This window comes from Heterocephalus glaber, unplaced genomic scaffold (genome assembly GCF_053883595.1).
Source record: "Heterocephalus glaber isolate CG9 unplaced genomic scaffold, H.glaber_assembly_v1.0 deba00000818, whole genome shotgun sequence".
Taxonomy (NCBI): domain Eukaryota; kingdom Metazoa; phylum Chordata; class Mammalia; order Rodentia; family Bathyergidae; genus Heterocephalus; species Heterocephalus glaber.
In genome coordinates, this window is record NW_028258164.1 from 406,304 (window position 1) to 427,385 (window position 21,082).

Genomic DNA, 21,082 nt, shown 5'->3' on the forward strand with positions numbered 1-21,082 from the left:
AAATAAATAAATATCAGAATACTTTTTTCGCAGCATATACTATATTGTGTCCCTCTGATTAGGAATGCAAAATAATAGAGACACAGAGAGATAATAGACATCTAGAAATGAAGTAGAAAACAATGGTAAGAAAGGCTTTCAGAAGAATAGTATAGCTGGATGAGGAGGGTTTTTTTCAGAAACATGAGTTAAAGGCAATATTGAAGAATAGGAGGGACATGGATTTATGGAGAGGAAAGGATGAACTACAACAGAGAAAGGTAGAATTGAGCACAAAACTCTGATTTCTGGGCTATTCTTGATGAGCAAATTTATGTTGTTTTTGCTAAAATATAGGACCTTTTAATCTAATGACTCAACTTTTCTGTGCTTCTGTTTCTATTACACTTTGTTTTATTGCTTTGCCATTTGAAAGTTCAGCCATGGAAGAAATTTTCAAAAATCTGTCCATTTCTATGTGCACAATAGCTCCTTAAAACTGAAAAGATCAATTAAAAAGTTATTGGCTCTTTCATACTTCTTTTGCCATGTCTAATCAATTAATTGCTTGAATAGGGCTCTCTAGACTTAGCTATTCTTATAATATCAAATCAATAATAGGCTGTTTAAATGAAGTGAGTGTGTGTAACTTTCACACGCCTTGAAATTTCTAAAAAGTCACCTGGATTGTTATTAAATAGCAACAATCAAAATTGAGTATCAATTGGCATATTTGCATCTCTTCATTGTTTCCCAAGTTTAGCCAGAATTTGTGGAAATAATAATACAATTGTGCTTTCTTTAAAATCAGATTATATTTTGTAATTAAAGTTTTTTAATGAAACCAGCCTTATGAGCTTTATGATGCTAGTCATAGTGAGTTTCCACTTCTTCTTAAAGGAGATAGTCGGATTCATGTCCCTGGGCTGCCATACCAAATAAGCCATGAGTGGTGTAAGACAGAAATCTATTCTCTCCAGCTCTGGAGGTCACAAGTCTGAAATCAAGGTGTACCGGAAGGTTGCATTCCTTCTGAAGGACCTAGGAAAGAATATATCCTTGCCTCTTCCCAGGTTCTGGTGATTTGTGGCAGTCCTTGACATTTTTTGCATGCAGCCATGTCACTACAATCTGTCTGTTTTACCATGGCTCTGTTTTTTGGCCTGTGCCCCTGTCTCTTATTACAAATCTGTCTCTTCTTATGAGGATGCCTATCTTTGAATTTAGGGCCCACTGAAACCCAACAGACCCCATCTTAGTTTAATTTCATTTGCAGACTCTGTTTCCAAAAATGGTCACACTGGTAGGTACTAGAGGTTAGGACTTCAACATTGAGTTTTTAGGGCACCCAGTTCAACCTACAACAAAGGCATTATTGAAACTTCTGTAATTCACCGACATTTTGTAGGAATCTGGGGAATGCTTACCTCTCACCCAAAAATACAGGCAGACACTAATTTCATCAAGATCCTTTCCCTTGCTTCTGATTGCCACTTTTTCTTTTATAGTCTGCATCTCTACTTTACTTGCCCTAAGACCTGGCTCCTTGATATCAGCTTTTCTCAATTCAACTTGTCAAACTTTACCTTCTTTCCAAAGCCCTTGGGAAGCAGTTTAGATGTGCCAGAGTAGACACACTAGTGACCAAGGCTGAGTAGGTTTCCTCCTCTGCCAGGGCCCTGCCGAGGGACACTAATGGTAGCCTCATTGAAAGAAATCTGAAGCAATGGTGAAAGAAAACAAGAGCTGTATCACTCTATGAGAACATAACTTAGAATTTTTGTTTTTCCTCCTGCTCTTCAACAACTACATTGGATATACTTAGCTAAATGTTTTTGTTCAGTGTAACCCACCTCTCAGAGCAGCATCTTCTCTGTCAAAGTGACATCAATGTAATCCTGAATATAGGAAGGAGGGGAAAAGTTAGAAAATGCCATTAAAGATAATACATTGATATCTAAAAGCACCAATAATAGATCAAGATTCAGGAACATTCTTTCACATTACTTGGCTGCACTGTGTTAAACTAATATATACCATCTATTCTATGTACTAATGTAATAAAGAAACTATTAGATCAGTTCACAGAACTGCAAACCCTTTTAATTATAGTTTAAAAAAGATAATATGTTATGTTATAAATTTTGCTTAGAAGGAGATAATAATATGGCTTTGAGGTCTCTTAAGGATAATATTATTTCATAATTCTAATATATATCTGTCTTTAGGAGTTTATAAATAAAGGTCAACAACTTGGATAGGAAAATAATATATCTTTATTTTCATTAACTGCAATTGATTTTTGATATCTTCTCAATTCTGAATATAAGCCCCAAACCACAGTAGCATTGGCAGCAATAGAAATCATAAATGAGTTTTGAATAACATCACAGATATTGAATATATAACAAATGTAATTTTTTTTTTTTATTACTGGGGATCAAACTCAGGTCCTTGCACTTGCGAAGCAGGCGGCAGAAACACTGAGCTAAATCCCCGGCCCTAACAAATGTAATTTATACTCAGCACTCCTTCAAAATTATGTTAACTTGGGCCAGGGATTTAGCTCAGTGGTTCCAGTGCCTGCCTCACAAGCACAGGGCCCTGAGTTCAATCCCTGGTACCAGCACCCCCCAAAAAAATAATTATGTTAACTACTAGATTTGTTAGGCCTGTTTTCTTTATATAATACTTTTAATATTTTATTATTTTTCTATTGTTTTTTAATGTTTTTCTTTATGCATTTTAAAATAGTTATAAAAAATAGTTAATCAGGCTCTGCGGCACTGCCAAAGGGTCCTGTGACATAAAACTAGAGAAGAATGTCTGCTGGTTTTAGTGCCTTCTTTCTCATGACAATGTGTTAAAAGACAGGTTCAAATATTGGATACTATGAGTTTGATTTTCAGTTAGCCATTTCATTAATTATCTGGATATTTTTTACAGTACCGTGATAATTAATATTGGGACAAATAATTAAAGATATGGGATTATTAAAAAAAGAAGTGTAACAATTTCTGTCCTCAGTGACGTGACAGTTTAGTTCAATGGTGGCGAACCTATGGCACACATGCTGCTGTGGGCTGTTTGTATTGCTGAGAGCACTAAATGGTTCACCATCACTAGTCTAGTCAGTTACACAGCAGATGAATTCCCATTGTTTTTATCATATCCTGTAATAATAATGCATTTGAATCATGTTTTCTAAAATGTTCTCAGAATGCTGTCCTACATACGAACTCACTGGACACCATCAACAAGGCTGTTAAATTGGTAACACAAGGTCATAGCAGTTTTATAAATACAAAACTGACTTCTCTTGAGCAGTGAGGGATACCGTATAGCATGACAGTGGCCAGTTCTCCTAAACTGTAGTTCAGGAAGACTTTCATGTCACTTCACTGTTCCTTAGAAAAATGCTACATCAGAAACTCTTCAGCTCATTAAAAGAACAGTGATTAAATGTGTAGATGGCTTGTTAGGAAGAAAATGGGTTGGGGAAGTGAGAATGAGTGGGTCAGTGATGTAAGACATGGCTTCTCAGGAAGGGGAAAGAGTAGAAAGTAGTCGCTGACCATGAACTTTGATAACAGATAATGTGCCCTAGCTTTTTCAGTTTTTTAAAAAAATCTCAACCTATTTCTAAATGCAAATGCTCACAAAAACTAGAGAAAGAGAAGGAATTGTACTGAGGTAATTCAAACTGCCTTCAGTGTCAGCTGGTTGGTTGTAAGCTTCCTGTAAAGTCCTATGCCCTAGGTCTGACTTTTCTGGAACATTCAAAACACATCTTAGGGAGCAACAGTTTGGTAGAACCTTACTTGGAAGTCTGTCCTAAGTAAAAATCTTGGGCTCTACCTCAGACTTACTGAATCAGAATGAGCATTTATTTTATCAAACCCTTCAAGTGATTTGGATGCGCACTGCAGTTGAGAAGCACGGATGACTTGATTGTAGTGCAGCCATCATAACTGAGAGATGACTGTACATTCTTACGCCTGACTCCAGTTGTTTAGAGTTTCTTGCTGCTGTTTCTACCTCTGTGGAGGGATATGAGACACAGACTAATGAAAACATACGCAGTAATTACTTTGAGTGAGAATCTCATTAAATTAGACAGTTATTCCTAAAGAGATTCTCATCACAGAGAGCACAATGTATGAGAAATTCAGCCCCTGTTAGAATCGTAGACCTACTGGGAAAGCTCAAGGCAGAGGAAGCAAGACAGCCCAGGAATCTCAGTTAAGGAAATCAGAAGTACACAGTGTGCTAGGGAGAGTTGATATTTTCCCTGCACTGTCTCTGACATGTTCACACATGAATGTATTTCATTCAGAAAAAGGAAAAGCCCTAGAATGGCACAGTCTAGATTTATAAGAAACAGATGTGTCATGGTTCACCCACTCCCTGACCACCTGTGGTTTGCCCATGACTCAATTTTCTTGAATAAAGGGAGTTAACTTTTGGATCCTGAACAAACTCTAAATTACACATTTATTTTCTTCCTCCTCATATTTCTCTTCATTGCTCATTGCCATGATAGAACCTTACCATTCAGAGAAGTTTAAATAAGCTACAAAAGGAATTCTCAACACTCCAGAGCATTTTCATTTCAAGGCAAGTCCTTGCTCTGGTATTTAGATTGAAGTTCTGCTAAAATTCAGACCAAATACAGTACCAGTGTATCCAGCCAATTGGAGAAAGCGATTTGTATGTACATTTTAAAGCCACCTGGTTACAAGGCATCTTTGCTGTTTATATTTTAGTTGAGGTTAGCAATTATTCTCATTCAGAAATATGTTTTCAGCTTCCATTGACTGGTCACTTAACCATCAGCTATCCATGTTCATGGAAAAATGTAAACAAATTGAACTCGTTAATATAACTGCTGTTAAATCTCACTGTGAACTACTTCCCCCAATTGCTCAAAAATAGCCAAAAAGAAGGATTTGAGCTTCATCACATTTAATTTCTCCTGCCATGCTCTGCTTTCCATTCCACAAAATATGGGCAGGGAAATGGTCCAACCACAGGTAGGTGGATGGAAAAATACAAGGCACAAATAGCCCAGACTGGGAATAATCCTGTCTTGAACAGCCATGGACAATATTTTTAAAAAATATTTTTATTTCCATTTATGTAATCAACTTGGGGTTGTTTTGACATACCATTGGGTCATTTGGTTTTTCTTTTTCATAGAATCTTTATTTCTTCAGATGCATTTTTCTAATTCAAAGCAAACATATAAATTAATGTAGCCTGTCAGGGACGTACTTCTCGCTGTTCAGGGGCCAAATTATAATTACAATGACAACACTGTCAAAGCTGGGGGAGGGTGTCTAAAACCTATAATCACTTCCATGCTTATAATTTTAATTGAAATGCAAGTAACATGGAGTTTGAATTTCAGAAAACCCTGACCTGTATATCTTGGTATTAGAATGCTATCCAAAACGGCACATGGCAAATTTTATATACTTTTTGTAAATGAGAAAACTTAAGAGACAAAAAAAATAAATAACCTGTTCACAGCATGAGTCCCTGGCAAACCTTGGAAGACACTCCCAAGTGGATTTACTAAAAGAGTGTTTTGTGAGTTGAAATGCACTACTTTTACACAGAATACAAGAATGCCCTAGAATTAGTAATCTCTGCACTTTGTAAGTAAAGGTTTTCTAGAAACCAACTTCAGTATCACTTTGAGATTTATTTTTCAAGTGGTAGGGGTTTTTTTCTGGGGTTTTTTGTAGTTGTTGTTGTCATGGTTTTTTGTTTTGTTTTTTGCAATGCTGAGGCTCAAACCCAGGGCCTTGATCCTGCTAAGCAAGCGCAATAATACTGAACTACATCCCTAGCCTGAGATTTAGTTTTGGGATAAGGAAATCTCGTATTTCAAAACATAGATTGTGAGTACATAACTACTTAAAATTTACTCAAGAGAACTCTCATCAGATTATCAGTGCCCTTGGGGGTTTATTAATTTTATAAACAACAGTAGATTTGGGTTACAGATTGAGCTATAAAAAAGAATTAGTTTTGTAGAAAGATAGTTGAATTTTCAAATGGATACAAAATAACTTTTCATGTTCACTAGATTTAAAAATTCACAATACTGACACTTCAAAATGTAAGTTGCCCAAATATGGTTCTATTTACAATTAAAAATAGAAATTCCATTTGACCCCAACTATCCCCCTTCTAGGTATCTTCCCCAAAGAGTTAAAATTATCATACTACAGGACATCTGCATGCCTATGTTCTTAGCAGCACAATTTATAATAGCTACATCTTGGAAATAGTGTATATATACCTCAACAAATGAATAGATAAAGAAAATGTGGCATTCATACACAATGGAGTACTAGGCTTCCACAAAGAAAGATAAACTTGAGGCATTTTTAGGTAATTAGATGCAATTTGGGAACATATGTTAAATGAAGTAAGTCAGATATACAAGCTCAAATATCTCCCAGTTTCTCTTATATTAAAAACAATATATATAGACATGAAGAAAGAGTAACATAGAAGAGAGATAAATAGGAAGTAGGGAGAAGTTCAAATATTTCTCCAAATTATATGTTCCATTTTTCAAAATTATTTTAATGTATATAGTAATTTGTTTCCCTTATACTACTAGTTTATCTTAGTTCATTGAAAAGAAAGTTTTGTATTTTTTCTGTTTCTTTTTTGTAAGAATCTTTCTGGTTTATGTCTTATACTCTGAGTAGCTGCTTTAAAGATAATGATACACAGTATATCAACTATTGTGATTCATTTATTATTTTGTTATGAGATTTTGTTTTATTTTTTCATAAAAGAAAAGAGAAAAAACTTGAAGTTAAAATGCTTTGAATTAAATAGATAAATAATTTAAAGCTCAATTCATTTGTCACACAGACTAATTTTTTGTCTTATTAAACAAAGCTGCAACGATGATACAATTGTGTAATTTGCCTAAAATAGTGTACCTGGTGATATAGTCTATAGAAAAGACATTTATTGTTCAAGCCTTCCACCTCCATTCTTTTAATATATATTTAGTGAGTTTCATTTATTTAGGTCATTTTAAAAGAAAAGTCTCTATTTATTCTTAGGGTTTCCCATATAAAAGAAATGATGAGATATGTAAGCTGTGTGTCCGATTTATTTCACTTCATGGTTTCGGGTGCATCCATTTTCCTACAAATATCTCAACTTTAGGAAACAGGGAGATAGATCTTTGGCAAATGGGAAAGAGACCACGAGATGGGGTAGGGGGAGAGGGGCTGTAAAAAGAATTGATTTGTCATGTGTATCCCAACCCCACAATAAATGTAACATTATGTATCACAGACATGCAGTAATGACTATTAAAAAGTGAATGTCTCCTAAATATGTCAAGTGACTGAATACAATATTTTAGATTTTTCGTTAGATTAAACTGGTAGTTTGATGTGAGAAATCATATTTATATGATTTCTTTCGATCTATAATTGCTAATTGTATTGATTTCATGTGTTCCTTAACACTTTTTCTTTTTTTAATCTTTTTTTTTGTACTGGGGATTGAATTCAGAATTGCAAGGCAGGTGGCAGAACCACTGAGCTAAATCCCTGGCCCCTCTTTCTTTAATCTTTAGATTAATTAAATATTTTTCATTCTTCCATTTTATCCCTATTTTGACCTATTACTGTTTAGTTTTTTTAAAAATTAGTAGTTCTGTGGTTTACTGTATAAATCTTTAACTGTCACAGTCTATGGTGAACTAATTTTTTAATATTTCATCTATAGAAAAAGAACGTTGCAACACAAGTTCCATTCATTCTTTCTTCCCACTTTGCTATTACCCATTCTACTTCTGTGTTTTCAGTCTTAAAATACATTGTCGCTATGTTTGCTTCATACAGTTAATCTTTCAAGTCATTGCAAGTAAGAAAAACGTCTTTTATATCTTGCTTTTTTACTACCATGTTCAGTGCTGTTCATTTCTGGGTGTAGCTCTGAATTTCCATCTGGTGTCATAAGCATTATTATGTCTTAAGAATTTTCTTGCGCTGTAGGTCTCTGGCTTCCTCCTGCAGCAGCAACCAGTCACTTGCCACTGGAGGAACTTTGCTCTGGATCCTTGCTCTCTTTCTGATGAGCATCCTGGCGGAGGCCCATGGGAAAGAGCCTGGGAATCAGCATGGACTCCCCTTCATAGACTCATGAGAATTTAGCTGCCTTTTTTCTACCCATTAGTTAGAGGGCCCCTCCATCTACCTATGTTTTACCAAAGATTAAATAGTTTGTGTGTCCTTTTTGAAGAGTTTGCCACTCTTAAGGATTTAGTTTATTGTTGCCTTGCCTCTTATCTTCCTAAGGGGAGAAGATCGTTGTCATTTTGTGTATCTTCTGGCTTTTGGTCATTATTTAAGGGGACAACATTCTTGTGTCTTTCTATAACCTTTTTTTTTGTACTGGGGATCGATTTCCGGTCCCTGCGCTTGCGGAGCAGGCTAAATCTGAGCTAAATCCCCAGCCCGCTATGTTCTTTTTTTGTATCTCCTTTTTTTTAAAAAAAAAAAAAAAAACAAATACAAGTGTTAGCTAATTTTGGATTTGAAATGGATTGAAACATTTCGGAACTTTTATATATATTTTTTATATATTTTATATTTTAAAGTGCAGCCTGTAGAGCCCCATGGTATCTAGCATGATCTTAATTGTTAATTACACAGACGGCTGTATGTAGCCTTGCAATAACTTGTAGGGCTTGTTTTTTTAGAGAGATTATCATGACTCAAAAGGTCTATTTCTGTATAAGCATTAAAATCTTTTCGCAGAAAACAGTAACATTGGGAGGCGTGGAGGTGATGGAAGGACAAAGTGAACCTTGTGATCTAAATACCTATCACATTTTATTGGCTTTCATTCCTATGCATGTTATACATAAGGTTAAGAGCCAAGTTATGGAACCCATAAGTCTGGAACATACTCATTCTTTATTCATATGTACTCAAGCAATTGACCTAGGCATACTTAACAGAAGTAAATCTATTACTCTCAGTCATTCTTTTTAATCCTTTTGAATCTAAACTGTGTACAAAAACACCAAAATTTCAAGATTCTCTTAAAATTGTTATATAGTATTAAATCAGAATAAGGCAAGATTCCATGTAGTAAAAGCTGTCTTCCAAACGTGTGGAATGTAATGTACCATTTTAAAAGTAAAAATAATGTTGGTGCTGGGGAGATAATTTTGCTTTTATTTATGCTATGATCAAATATTGTGAAGAAATTCAAATTATATATAGATTAATGCAGAAAGAACCCGGGTAGACTGTAGCAGATTGTTCACATTGAGTTCTTCATGTAGTGTGCTCACATATTAGCCCCTGAAAAAAATGTGAATCAGCTGGAATCATAGCAACAGTGAGTGAGAGATGATGTATAGTTGACCGCCCCAGGAACTGGAGGAAAGAGCTATTCACATCATATCACCTTATCAGCATGCATTTAAGGCATCTTCTAAGGAAAGCATATACAGTCTTCATTCACAGGCTTTTATTTTACTTTTTAAATTTTTCTACCATGAAGAAATTAATATAGTTAGGAAAAGAACACCTGATTCAATCCATTTCTACAAACAAAAGAAAATTAATAAAGAAAATAATTACAAAGTTCTAAGCCAATGACCTTTTTTGGAATTTGAGGAGTTTTATGTTTGAGTTAGAGTGATTCAGGAAATATTGGTCTAGGTATATGGCTCAGAGGTAGAATACTTGCCTAGAATATATAAGGCCCTGGGTTTCATCCCAGGACTGCATAAACAAATTTTTAAAAAATGTATTTGCCAGATACAGACTGCAATAGCATAGTGTCTGTTCTCAGTGGCTTTCAGTCTAGTATAGTCTTATTCCTAATCTTAGAGGCCATGTTTTCAGTTTTTTCCCATTCAATGCAATGTTGGCTATGAGTTTGGTTTTTATATATATATATATATATATATATATATATATATATATATGTCTTATTATATTGAGGTATGATCCTTCTATACCTAATTCCTTCAGGGATTTTATAATGAAGAGATATTGAGTCTTATCAAAAGCTTTTTCTGTATCTATTGAGATGATACTGTGATTTTTATCCTTCATTCTGTTTATATAATGCCTTACATTTACTGATTTGTAAATATTGAACTATCCAGGCAGCCCTGGAATGAAACCAACTTGGTGGTGGTGCGTGATCTTTTGTATATAGTGTTGAATTTAATTTGCTAGTACTTTGTTGAGTATTTTTGCATCTATGTTCATCAGGGATGTTGGCTCATAGTTTTCATTTTTTGCTGTATATATTTCTTCGCTGTCTAAAAATCATCTTTGAATGTGCTCAATTATTTAGGTTATGCATTTTTCATTGTTTTTTTAACTTATATTTCCATTAGTTTCATTGTAAAATATTTAAACTGTGTGTCTATAAGAACAAGAAATGCCAGTTAAGGTATTTTTCACAATTCTTTCTAACTTGATTGCAACCTAAATTTATAAGGAAAGGATTGAAGATCTATTACAAGAAATGCTTATTAATATCACTCAAAATGGGCAGGAATTTCAACATGAATAATTATGAGATAGAATCCACTGAGAATAGAAGTATACAAAGTGAGGAAAGATCTTTGGCACTCAGTAACTTTGAATTGGACAAAAAACCTCACAAGCAAAAGAAAGTCAGGGCAGGGGATTTAGCTGAGTGGTTCTGTCACCTGCTTCACAAGTGCAAGGTCCCGAGCTTGGTCCCTGGTACCAAAAAAAAAGGAAAAAAAAAGAAAGTCAGAAGCATATGTGATGCTTATTATTTTTAAAGCCTGGTCTTCCAGCCACAATCCCACTACTCGGTGACCAAAGTTACACAGAATGCAAAACCTGAGGAGATAAATGACTTCCTTGATAACTCTTCTTTGGAGATATGAAGAGGTGAGGTCTAATTGCAAATACTCTGACCTGTAAATTTTTGGAGCTCTCAGATAAGGTCAAAATACATAAAACTTAGTGAAAGAATTTCCTATCTCATTCCTGTTATAGGCAAAAAATTGTTTTAGCAGAGGAAAGAATGATCAGTTCATGTCGATTTTGGCTAAAGGTAAAGGAGGACATCATGTAAGTTCAGATTCACACTATAACAAGCTGTCTCTTTCTGTTTTTATTTGATTCCCAACAAAATAATGATCATGTAACAGAGCATTCTAGAATAATTGTTTCTAGTAGAAACATTGCCCAGATTTTACTTGTGCATAAATGGAGGACGTACTCTTACGAGTAGATAATCCTGCCTCCCAGTTAATGTAATACAGTACCAGTTTAAGATCCTTTTATTTTCAAAATATGATTTAGATGAAAATATAATAGGTCCCATTGATGAAGCAATTCTCTAGAAATGGCTTCTCCCCAGAAGGGAAACTGTCGTGCTAAACATACCACAGATAGTATTAAATGTTGTCAAAAAGTGACGTTTAACTGTTTTATAGTCCTATTAAAGAACTAAAGAAGACTAGTATAAATAAAAGGTTAAAGCATCACAATTGTGCATATTTATACATTTTCATCTTTTTTTTTCAAAAGAGACATCTATAGTGAGAAAAAAAGGGAAGAAAGTAGATAAGATGTGCAAGTAGGACAGGCCTTACTAAAAGAGTGAAAGAAGAAAAAACACAGCTATTACTGAACAGCACATTTGAAAGACTCAGCACTTCTGCCCCAGGATAACCAGAGCTCCTCTGAGCAAAAATCTCGTAGAATGGAGAAAGAAGCCCCTCTCTGGATGACTGGCCTGCTCTCACAGGGAGGGTGTGTGGCTGTTGGACCTTGTCTATACTCGGTAACTTTAAATAATAAACCAAGTCCAGCAATTCATGCTGTACCAGGAAAGACTGCAGTTGGAAGAGCAGCATTAATATTCCAGATTTAGGTCTAATAGTGTAACAAGGTCTCCTGGGTAAAGTTTTAAGAGCAATTAGAGCTAATTAAAAAGACAGGCTTGTCAGCACCTGAACAATGTGAGAAAAGACCCAGCGACTTGGCTTTTGATTTTGAACAGCACCCAAGTTGAAGCTGAATACAATTGGTTTTTCCTGAGTATGCGGATATATGCACAGTGTGCGTGGGGTGAGAGGGTTGGTAAACGTAGATACAGTTCAGCTTTGGAATAAAAGTGAAAGGCAGTCTTAGTCGCTTTCAGATCCTCTAAAAATAGCCACGAGATCTGCCAAAGCCAATATAGACAGGATTCCCATGGAAACCCTGTGGGCTAGAAGGGGGGGGTATTATTTTTCACCAGTTATTGGTCAAATGACTTCTACCCAATTTCTTTCATGTAAAACCTGGTGAGCTGCTGAAAGCTAAAGGCACCTGCTTATCTGGTCTGCCTGTCTCAAGTGTGTGTGGGGAGGGAGTACAGCACTGTCTGTGTTTAATTCAAAATTTTCACAAGCAAAGCCTTGTAGAAAAAAGAAATATATGCCACTTGTGTTTCACATTCTGTGCTTATTCTTCTCATTTGTGTCAGTTTATAACTAGTTTTTAATGTTGTCAGTCCCATGTATTTATCAGAGACAGCAGTCTCCCTCCATTATATTTTCTCATTGTGGGATATGCCTGTTTTTGAATATATTTGTCAATTCTGAGGAATTGAAAAGAATTGAAGGGTATAAGATCAGCCTGGAATTTTGCATTGTAAAGTTAACCCCTGGGCAGTCTTATTTTCTTCACTTTCAAATGGAATATAAGAGTCAAGAAAGATCAGTTTGTTTTTTTCTCAGAATTTTATCACTTTTTGGAAAGGTATTTTTAACAAAATAACTAGTTGTTATAATTAACCTTTTATATGAGAATAAGGCTAACTTAAGTATGTTTTAAATTACAAAAGTAATAAAGTAAAATTAAAGAAGTATTTTCCATACAAGTTTCAATATAAATATTATGGCTAATTTAATGACTAATTGACAGCCATTTAAATTTGATAGCTTTATTTTTTTATCTTATTATTTCCCCTTTGTTTTCTTTTTAATATGTTGTCTAAGCCTCATTATAAATGCCCATTAACACATGTACGTGGTTAATTGCATAACCTATAAAATCCTTCCATATAAATCAGATTTAATAATTGTAATATAAAGGTGTATAAAGCCATAATTTTTATAATTATTTTATAATTACAAAATAATATAATTATTTTTCGTGAGTCATTTCATTTCTTCAGGTGGTTAACATTATTTAACCCATATTTCTAAAAGGTATTTTGCAGTAACTGCATCAGTATTTACATTTTTAAGTAAGGACTGAGATAAATAACCCTAAAATATCACAGCTCACAAAATACACGATGGAACTACTTTTTAGGTATTCTTATTCCCAATTATCAGTAGTAGTGGCTAGGAACAAGCTTTGATAAGCAGAAGTCACCAAGATCAAGGGTGCTCGTACCGCCAAAGCCTGCCGCGCCGCCCACTTCAGGCGCTCGGCCTGGACGTGGCCTCCAGAGAGGCCGTGGGCAGAGTCCGTCAGCCCTGGACCCGTGTCCCGCACCCGGACAGTCCAGTCCAGTTGACTTGGCCCTGAACTTCATGGAGGCAGAAACTGGGCCCAAGGGAGAGGAGGATCCTCGAGGCAAAGAAGCAAAAATTGATTTTATCTGGGAAGAACCATCAGGAGAGACAGAAGTAAGAATGTGTGTTCCTTTAAGAGCTAATACTATAAAATTCTTAAAAGAAAACATGGAGGAAGCCTTTATGGCCTTGAATTTGGCAATGGCTGCTTAAGTATGACATTGAAACCATGGGTAGTAAAAGAAAAATAAAACACTGGACTTCAAAATTTTAAAAAATATGTACACCAAAGGATACCATCAAGAGAGTGAACAGGCAATCCACAGAATGGGAGAAAGTATTTGCAAATCATATTCTGATAAAGGATTAATATCCAGTATACGTAAAGAACTCCTACAGTCCAACAAGAAAAAAACAACCCAATTCAGAAATGGCCAAAGGATATGAATAGACTTTCTTCAAAGAAGATATACAAATAACCAAAAACCATTACGGTGACATACTCAACACCATTAGGAAAATGCAAATCAGAACTACAATAAAATACCATTTTACACTCATTATGATGGCTATCTCCTGCCACCAAAAAAAAAAAAAGGAAATGGAGAAACTGGAACCCTGCATGGCTGATGGAAATGTAAAATGGTATAGCTGCTGTGGAAAACATTTCGTGGTTCCTCAAAAAGTTAATAACAAGGTCAGATGTGGTGGTGCATGCTTGGAATCCCAGCATTTGGTAGGCTGAGTCAGGAGGATCGCTGTGAGTTTGAGGCCAGCCTGGGCTATACAGTGAATTCAAGGCCAGCTTGAACTACATAATGAGATTCTGTTTCAAAAAAAGAAAAGTTAAAAAGAATATGACCTAACACTTCTACTGCTACATAGTTAAGATTTCTATTGTTTAACTATCATCATCCCCATTAAACTCAATTGACTTCACGGTTTCTAGAAATTAGTTCTAAAGATTTGGATTTGGACTTAGTCCTCTCTGCCTCACTTTGAAAGGCTGATGACATTTATCTCAAACTCTTTGTTTCCAATAATCATTTTTGCAGAATCTATCCAACAAAGATACATTGAACACTTGCTCTGTGTAAAGCATTGGGAACTATCCTGATTATTCCTCATCACAAAGAAAATCTGAGACTTCTTCTGTGATACCCATTGATTTTGATTGCTTCCCTTTTCAGTATTCTTTTGCTTTGTCACTGCCTACCCTCTACCACCCTACCAACTCTAACATGTTTTTTAAGATCACTGTTAAAAAAAAAAATGTCACCAAGATCTCCAAATCACATTTGCAAGCTCCAGGGCTAAGTGCTAAAAAGGCCTGGTTTTCTTCTGTCAAGACCAACAGAGCTGTGCACAGAAAGCTGTGAATCTATCCCTGCCACACAGATGCACATATACACACACATGCACACACACCCCTCCTCAGTAGGGCTGAGTCCGCCACGTGTCCAGCAAACATTTTTCTGGTTCATGGCACCTGCAGGAGACCTCACTGTCACCTAAGGGAACACTAGTAGGGCAAGCCAGCCAACCTGAAACGTCCACACAGGTTCCATATATGGAGACTTTTAAAAATCACATTAAACGTTTGTGGGAAAATGAAGTGTAGGATATCAAAGTCAGGAAATAATGCTTTCTTCATTTTTGTTATTAACGTTTCAAACTGAAAACTATTGGTGCATTTTTTTTGTGAGTAATTATAGGAAGCTGAGGAGGGGAAACACAGCATAAAAAGCACAGGCCTTGAAATTACTTGGAAGTGTATTTGAAAATCAGCTTTGCCATCAACCAGCCAGGATACGTTTAAGTTGTTTTCCCTTGAGTACTAGTGAGTTTAGCACTGCTGGGCTGGAACTTGTGATCCACTTGCCTCTGCCTCCTAGAGTACCGGAATTATGGGAATGGCCTACCACAGCCGGCCACAATAGATATTTTAATTTAGATCCTTCACAGTTTATTAGATCTTATGATGTATTATTTTAATCAGGCATCAGCTTTCACAATAATTCACAAGGCTTAACGCTGAAGAATTTTGAAAAATTCAGAACAAAAAGGTGGTGAATTGTGACCAAACACTTGGTATGGTTGTCGTCTACCAGAAAGTTACTTTAGAAAAACATCTCAAGTTAGGAAATATTTCCTAGATATTAGAATAAACCCAACCTATTATCCAAGTAAGAAGAGGAAAGACACTGTGTCATGATTAAATGTGTAATAATACACATGGTTAGCTACTACTGTATTTGAATCACATTGCTTCTCTGTTGTATGAATTACTTAAGTATATTACATTCATCCATTTTAACTAAAGTATATTTTTTTTCTGTAAAATTGCTGTATTTTTGTAATTTAAATCTAATTTAAGTGTTAGTGTCATCTTCCCAAGATATGAAAGTTAATTGGGCAGAACTGAACCATTTTAGTGTTGCTTGAAATAAAAATACACACAAAACCTGTACAGTTATAGTCTTAATCTATTCTCTTAAATCAGATCTTTTTCCCTGTAACAATACAAATCTGTTTCTTAATGGTTAATTTTAGTTTACCATAAATCGTGAACAATATAATATATTATTTACTTATTATAAACATAAAAATTCACTTTTATATAATTATATATCTTCTTATTTCTTTTTTTAAAAAAAAGTCCTCATGCCCTAGGCCCTGGGCATGTCATTTCCATAACACATGGAAGAATATTAATTAACCATACATTAAATGTACATTAATTATTTTTTAAACGGGCTTAATAGCCTCACAGCCAGGATGTGTTGGCCTCGAAGGGATGAGTTAATATAAACACTATCTGTGTAGACATTTGAAAGAAACAGCGTGGGAGTTAAAATTACAGGTTCAAGAACTTATTTTTCGTCTTTCTCCCACACATATACTCATCTCCTGTCATATTCTTTCCCAAAAGTTTGCAAATTTCCAGTGTTTCTCAGTAAATCTTTCCTTTGAATAAATGCAATAAAGTGTCAGTTACAGGTCCCGCTCAGTGACTTTTATTGTCTCATGTCAAGTGTCTTCATATCTGAATGCTTACCATGTGAATTATTGCAATTCTGTTACTTTAGTACTGAAAGAAATCGTGCTATCAGCAGAAAGGTGTTCCTTTCAAGTCTAAGCACTATTGTAATTTCCATCCCAAGGAGGGCTCTGGCAAGAGTGTTCTTTCAATTCCGCGGTATCCTAATTAAGGTGCTACAAGTGAGGAGTGAGGCTGCCTACAGGCAGGAATATTCTTGGAAGGACAGTTTTAAAGTTCCATGGTTTCCAAATACAGCATTCCCTTTAGTGCTCATGTGCTGTTGTAGAAAGAATAAGACATTTGGGGCTGAAAAAAAAAAACTGACTTGAATTCTGGCTTGTTCTGTGCTCTTGGGAAGGTCACTTCATCTCTTTTCACTTGTTTCCATCTCAGTATGCAGCTCTAATGAAAATGAGTTTTCTGAACAGATCCAGAGCTCACTATTAGAAAATAACTGTACACTCGAAGTTATTGTGTAAGGGTGAGGTCTTATGTTTACTATTTTGATAATAGGTACCTCGAAGAAAGAAAGAACATCTAAGTAAGCCAATTCACTAGAAAGGCCATAGCTTCCAAGGTCATACTCAGAACACTGAGAAAATACTGCCAATATGTGAATTCTAATCACGAGGAAATAAGCCGCTAGTTTAAGTGGAAAATTAAGCCCAATTAAAAATCATGCTCATTTAGGATGACAAAAACAAAAATCAAAACAAGCAATGAAGAAAAACCTCTGTCAAACTTTATCAGAATATTTTCTGTAGCCCTTTAGCCAGAAATTGGTGTTTGGGATCAGATAAAGTGAAAGGGTATAAACTATTAGATGCAATAGATAAATGCTAAGCCATCATATGCCCACTACTATAGAAAGCGCTAGGGGTCCTGTTCTAAATATGGAAAGCACAGTCCCTGACCCCTTCGAGATTATGTTCTAGGGTTTATTGGTGAGGCTGGTGGATAAGGGTTGTAGACAACCAACCCTTAACAAATCAGAGGAATATCGACCAAGATAAGGTCTGTGCAGAGAAACAAAACAGAATCATGAGTCAAAATGACTGGTGTCTGTACCAGGGATCTAGGAAATTCTCTTCTGATGAGGTCATGTTTAGGCCTAAGTTTACCTAACAAAGATACACTAGTCCTGTGAAGACTATCAAGAATGTTCCATGAGGAAAGACCAGCTACAAAAAAAATAGGTCCTGTTATAAGAGTGAGCTCGTGGTACCTAAGGGTCAGTGTTGCTGGAGTGCACTGGTCAGGGGGAGTGAAGAAGCAATACATAGGCAGAGGCTTAGGGCATAGCTCACATCAGCCTTCCTATGCCACAGGTTGGGTTGTAAGCATAAGGAGTTGCCACTGGAAAGTTTTGAATAGGATAGTGACTTGATCTGATATATGTTTACAAAATGCTACCTCCCCTATGGAGGTTAGACTGTTGGAGGCACAAGTGGAAACTGGAAGAATTGTTAAGAGATTATTGAATTCAGGCAAGAGACCATAGTTGCTTGACTAGGATCTTTGTAGTAAGGACATCCATTTCTTCACTCATTCATTCATTTGACAAATATCTAATAGTCTATGTGCCAAAATTTGTTCTTGGTACTAGGAATGCAGCAAGAATCAAAAGCAAAGAACTTGCTGTTGTGTTTTTTCTGATTGGTTGGAGATACAGATGATTAAGGGAAAAGAACAGTGATGGAGCTACTTTTAGATAGGCTGCTCAGGGAAGACCTCTGGCCAGACCTAAGTGAGGCAGTAACATTGTAGTTATCTGGAGGAACAAGCACTCAAGGACAGCAAGAAGGCCTGGGGACAGGATGATGTTTGGAGCACAGTTGAATGAGAGGCAAGGAGCAAGCATTGTGGTCTGGCAGCCAAACTGGGGCCACATCATCCAGGATTGGGTAGGCCATGATAAAGATTTTGACTTTTTGTTTTAAATTTTATGAGAAGCCATTGAAGAGTTTTGGATGGGGAGTGACTTGGTCTGATCTATAGTTTTAAAAGAGTCTAACTGCTATATGAAAATAGTTAAGAATAATGGGAAGCTGAAGGACCCATTTGGAAGCTGTTGGAGTAACCATCCAGGAGAGGATAATGGGCTGACCTAGATTGGTAGCCACAAAAGTGGTAACAAGTGGCCATACTCTGAGCAGAAGTTGAAGGCAGAACCTGCAGGATTTGCTAATGAACTGGATATTGAGTGTGAGAGTAAGGAGCCGAGAAGATTCCAAGGATTTTGTCTTGAATAATCAAAAGGAGGTGCCACGTCTTGAAAATGGAAACTGGAAAGGATGGTATGTTAGGGACAGTAAGGAAGAGTTGAGGATTAAATGTTTGCTTTTAGACATATTAAATATAAGTCAGCTATTAAATATTCAAGAGGAGTTGTTTGGTGAACAATTGTGTATATAAAGCTGGTGTTTAGGATAGAAGATGAATCTAGAGGTATCAGTGTAGATTATCACAAAATTCAGTTGGGATTTAAAGCCATGGAATTTGAGGAAATCACTTAAAAAGTTAAAGTAGGTAGAAAAGATGAGATAAGATTACACATTTAGGATATGTTTTAAAGATTGAGATAAAATAACCTGCTGTTCCATCAGGGAAAGGAAACAATCAAGGATAAATTGTTGACTTCAACAATTGAGTGGATAATTGTGTCACTCACTAAGCTGGGATGAGAGGAGGAACAGTGTGTGTTTATAGAAGAGGCATCATGAGTTCCTTTCTGCCGTGTTAAATTTGAGATGTCAGTCACACATGCAAAGGAACTTATTGTTATGAAATAGGAATTTAAAACCAAGACGGAGATAATTAACCATTAGGCAATGATACTAGGATAACTGGAAGCCATATGCCAAACAGTGAAGTTGACCCTTGCCTCATACAACATACAAACATTAAGCCAAAATGAATCAAAACCTAGATCTAGAAACTAAAACTATTACACTTTTAAAAGAAAACACAGGGTTAAATAGCTATGACTGAGGATTTGGCAAAAACTTTCTAATCTTTGACCCTACAAATATAAGTAATAGAAGAAAAGACAGGTAATTTGGATTTTATCAAAATTACAAACTTTTGTGCTTAAAAGACACCATCTAGAAAGTGAAAGAACCAGCAGAATGGCAAAATAACCTGCTATGTATCTGGTAAGAGTTGTAACCGGAATTATACTGCATTTCAATAATTAAAGGAAAAGCCAACTTAAAAAGCAAGTACAGTATCAGAGTAGACATTTCTCCAAAAAAGATAAAATATTTCATTTCCTTCCTTACTTACTGTTAGATATTGTGACTAATAAGTACATAAAATATTACTTTATTAGCCATTAAGGAAAGGGAAACAAAACCTACAATACGATACAGCTTGATCCCAATTAGGATTGTTATAACATTAAAAGACAGATGATGACAAGTGTTGGAGAGGACATGGAGAGACTGGAACTTTTCTACATACTGGTGGGAATATAAAATGGTACAGTAACCTTGAAAATTAGTTTTGCAGCTCCTTAAAAGTCTTAAATGTGCTACTGTAAAATTCAGCAATTCTCCTCATATATATATATATATATATATATTTTACATATATGATTAATGAAAACATAGGATATATGTCCGCACAAAAACTTGAGCATAAATGTTTAAATTAGCATTATTCATAAGAGCCAGGAAAGTGGAAACAACTCAAATGTTCATTAGAGGATGAGTGGATAAATAAATGTGGCATATTATTTAGCAATAAAAAGGAATGAAGTACTAATATCTGCTGCAGCATGGATGAGTCTTGAAAATACTCTAAGTCACAGATTGTCTGACTGTACTTTTGTGCGAAATATGCAGAATAAGCCAATCTGTAGATATAGAAAGGAGGTAAATGGTTGCCTGGAGCAATGGCAGGGGAATGGCTAAGAGGAAAGGAAGAGTCCCTGTGAAAGGTACAGGATTTCTCTTGGGCATGATGAAACTGTTCTACAATGGACCACAGTGCTGCTTGCACCACTCTGAGTATCTGAAAAACCATTTAACTGTACATTTGAAATGGGTAACTTTATGGATATATTAATTATAGCTCAATAAAAATGTTATCCCCTACAAAGAGAAAAGCAAGCTATTTTTATACTGTTATTTTTCTTTTAGAGGTGCTTTGTGGTCTGATGTGATCATTCTAGTACAGAGAGATTAATTGATGCTACAAAGAGATAGAAGATAATTACCAGAGCAAACTTTCTGAGAATGAGACCCACCCTTCAGGAGGAAAAACAGTGACAGCTCCAGGTATCATATTGCAGTCTAACTCATGAAGATTAGTGGGCTTCTTCATGTCTGTCTTCTTTTAAAAAACACATTGCTTGGGCTGGGGATTTAGCTCAGTGGTTTCGCTGCCTGCCTCACACACAGCATAAGTTCCCGAGTTTGATCCTCGGTACCAAAAAAAAAAGTTGCGTGTGCATGCGTGTGTGTGTGTGTGTGTGTGTGTTGCACTCAATTCTT

At 35.7% G+C, this 21,082-nt stretch overlaps 1 protein-coding gene across 5 annotated transcripts in view; it reads left to right on the forward strand.

Annotated features, from left to right (window-relative positions):
- Positions 1-21,082, forward strand: part of Kcnq5 (potassium voltage-gated channel subfamily Q member 5) — a 478,936-nt gene that overhangs the window by 105,090 nt on the left and 352,764 nt on the right. Inside the window, exon 1 of one of the 5 annotated variants that reach the window (XM_087207740.1) lies at positions 16,169-20,866. The exons of the other annotated variants lie outside the window; for them this stretch is intronic. The gene's annotated coding sequence lies outside the window, so the exon portion shown is untranslated. Of the gene's footprint in view, positions 1-16,168; positions 20,867-21,082 lie in introns of those variants that run through there. 5 annotated transcript variants of the gene reach the window in all.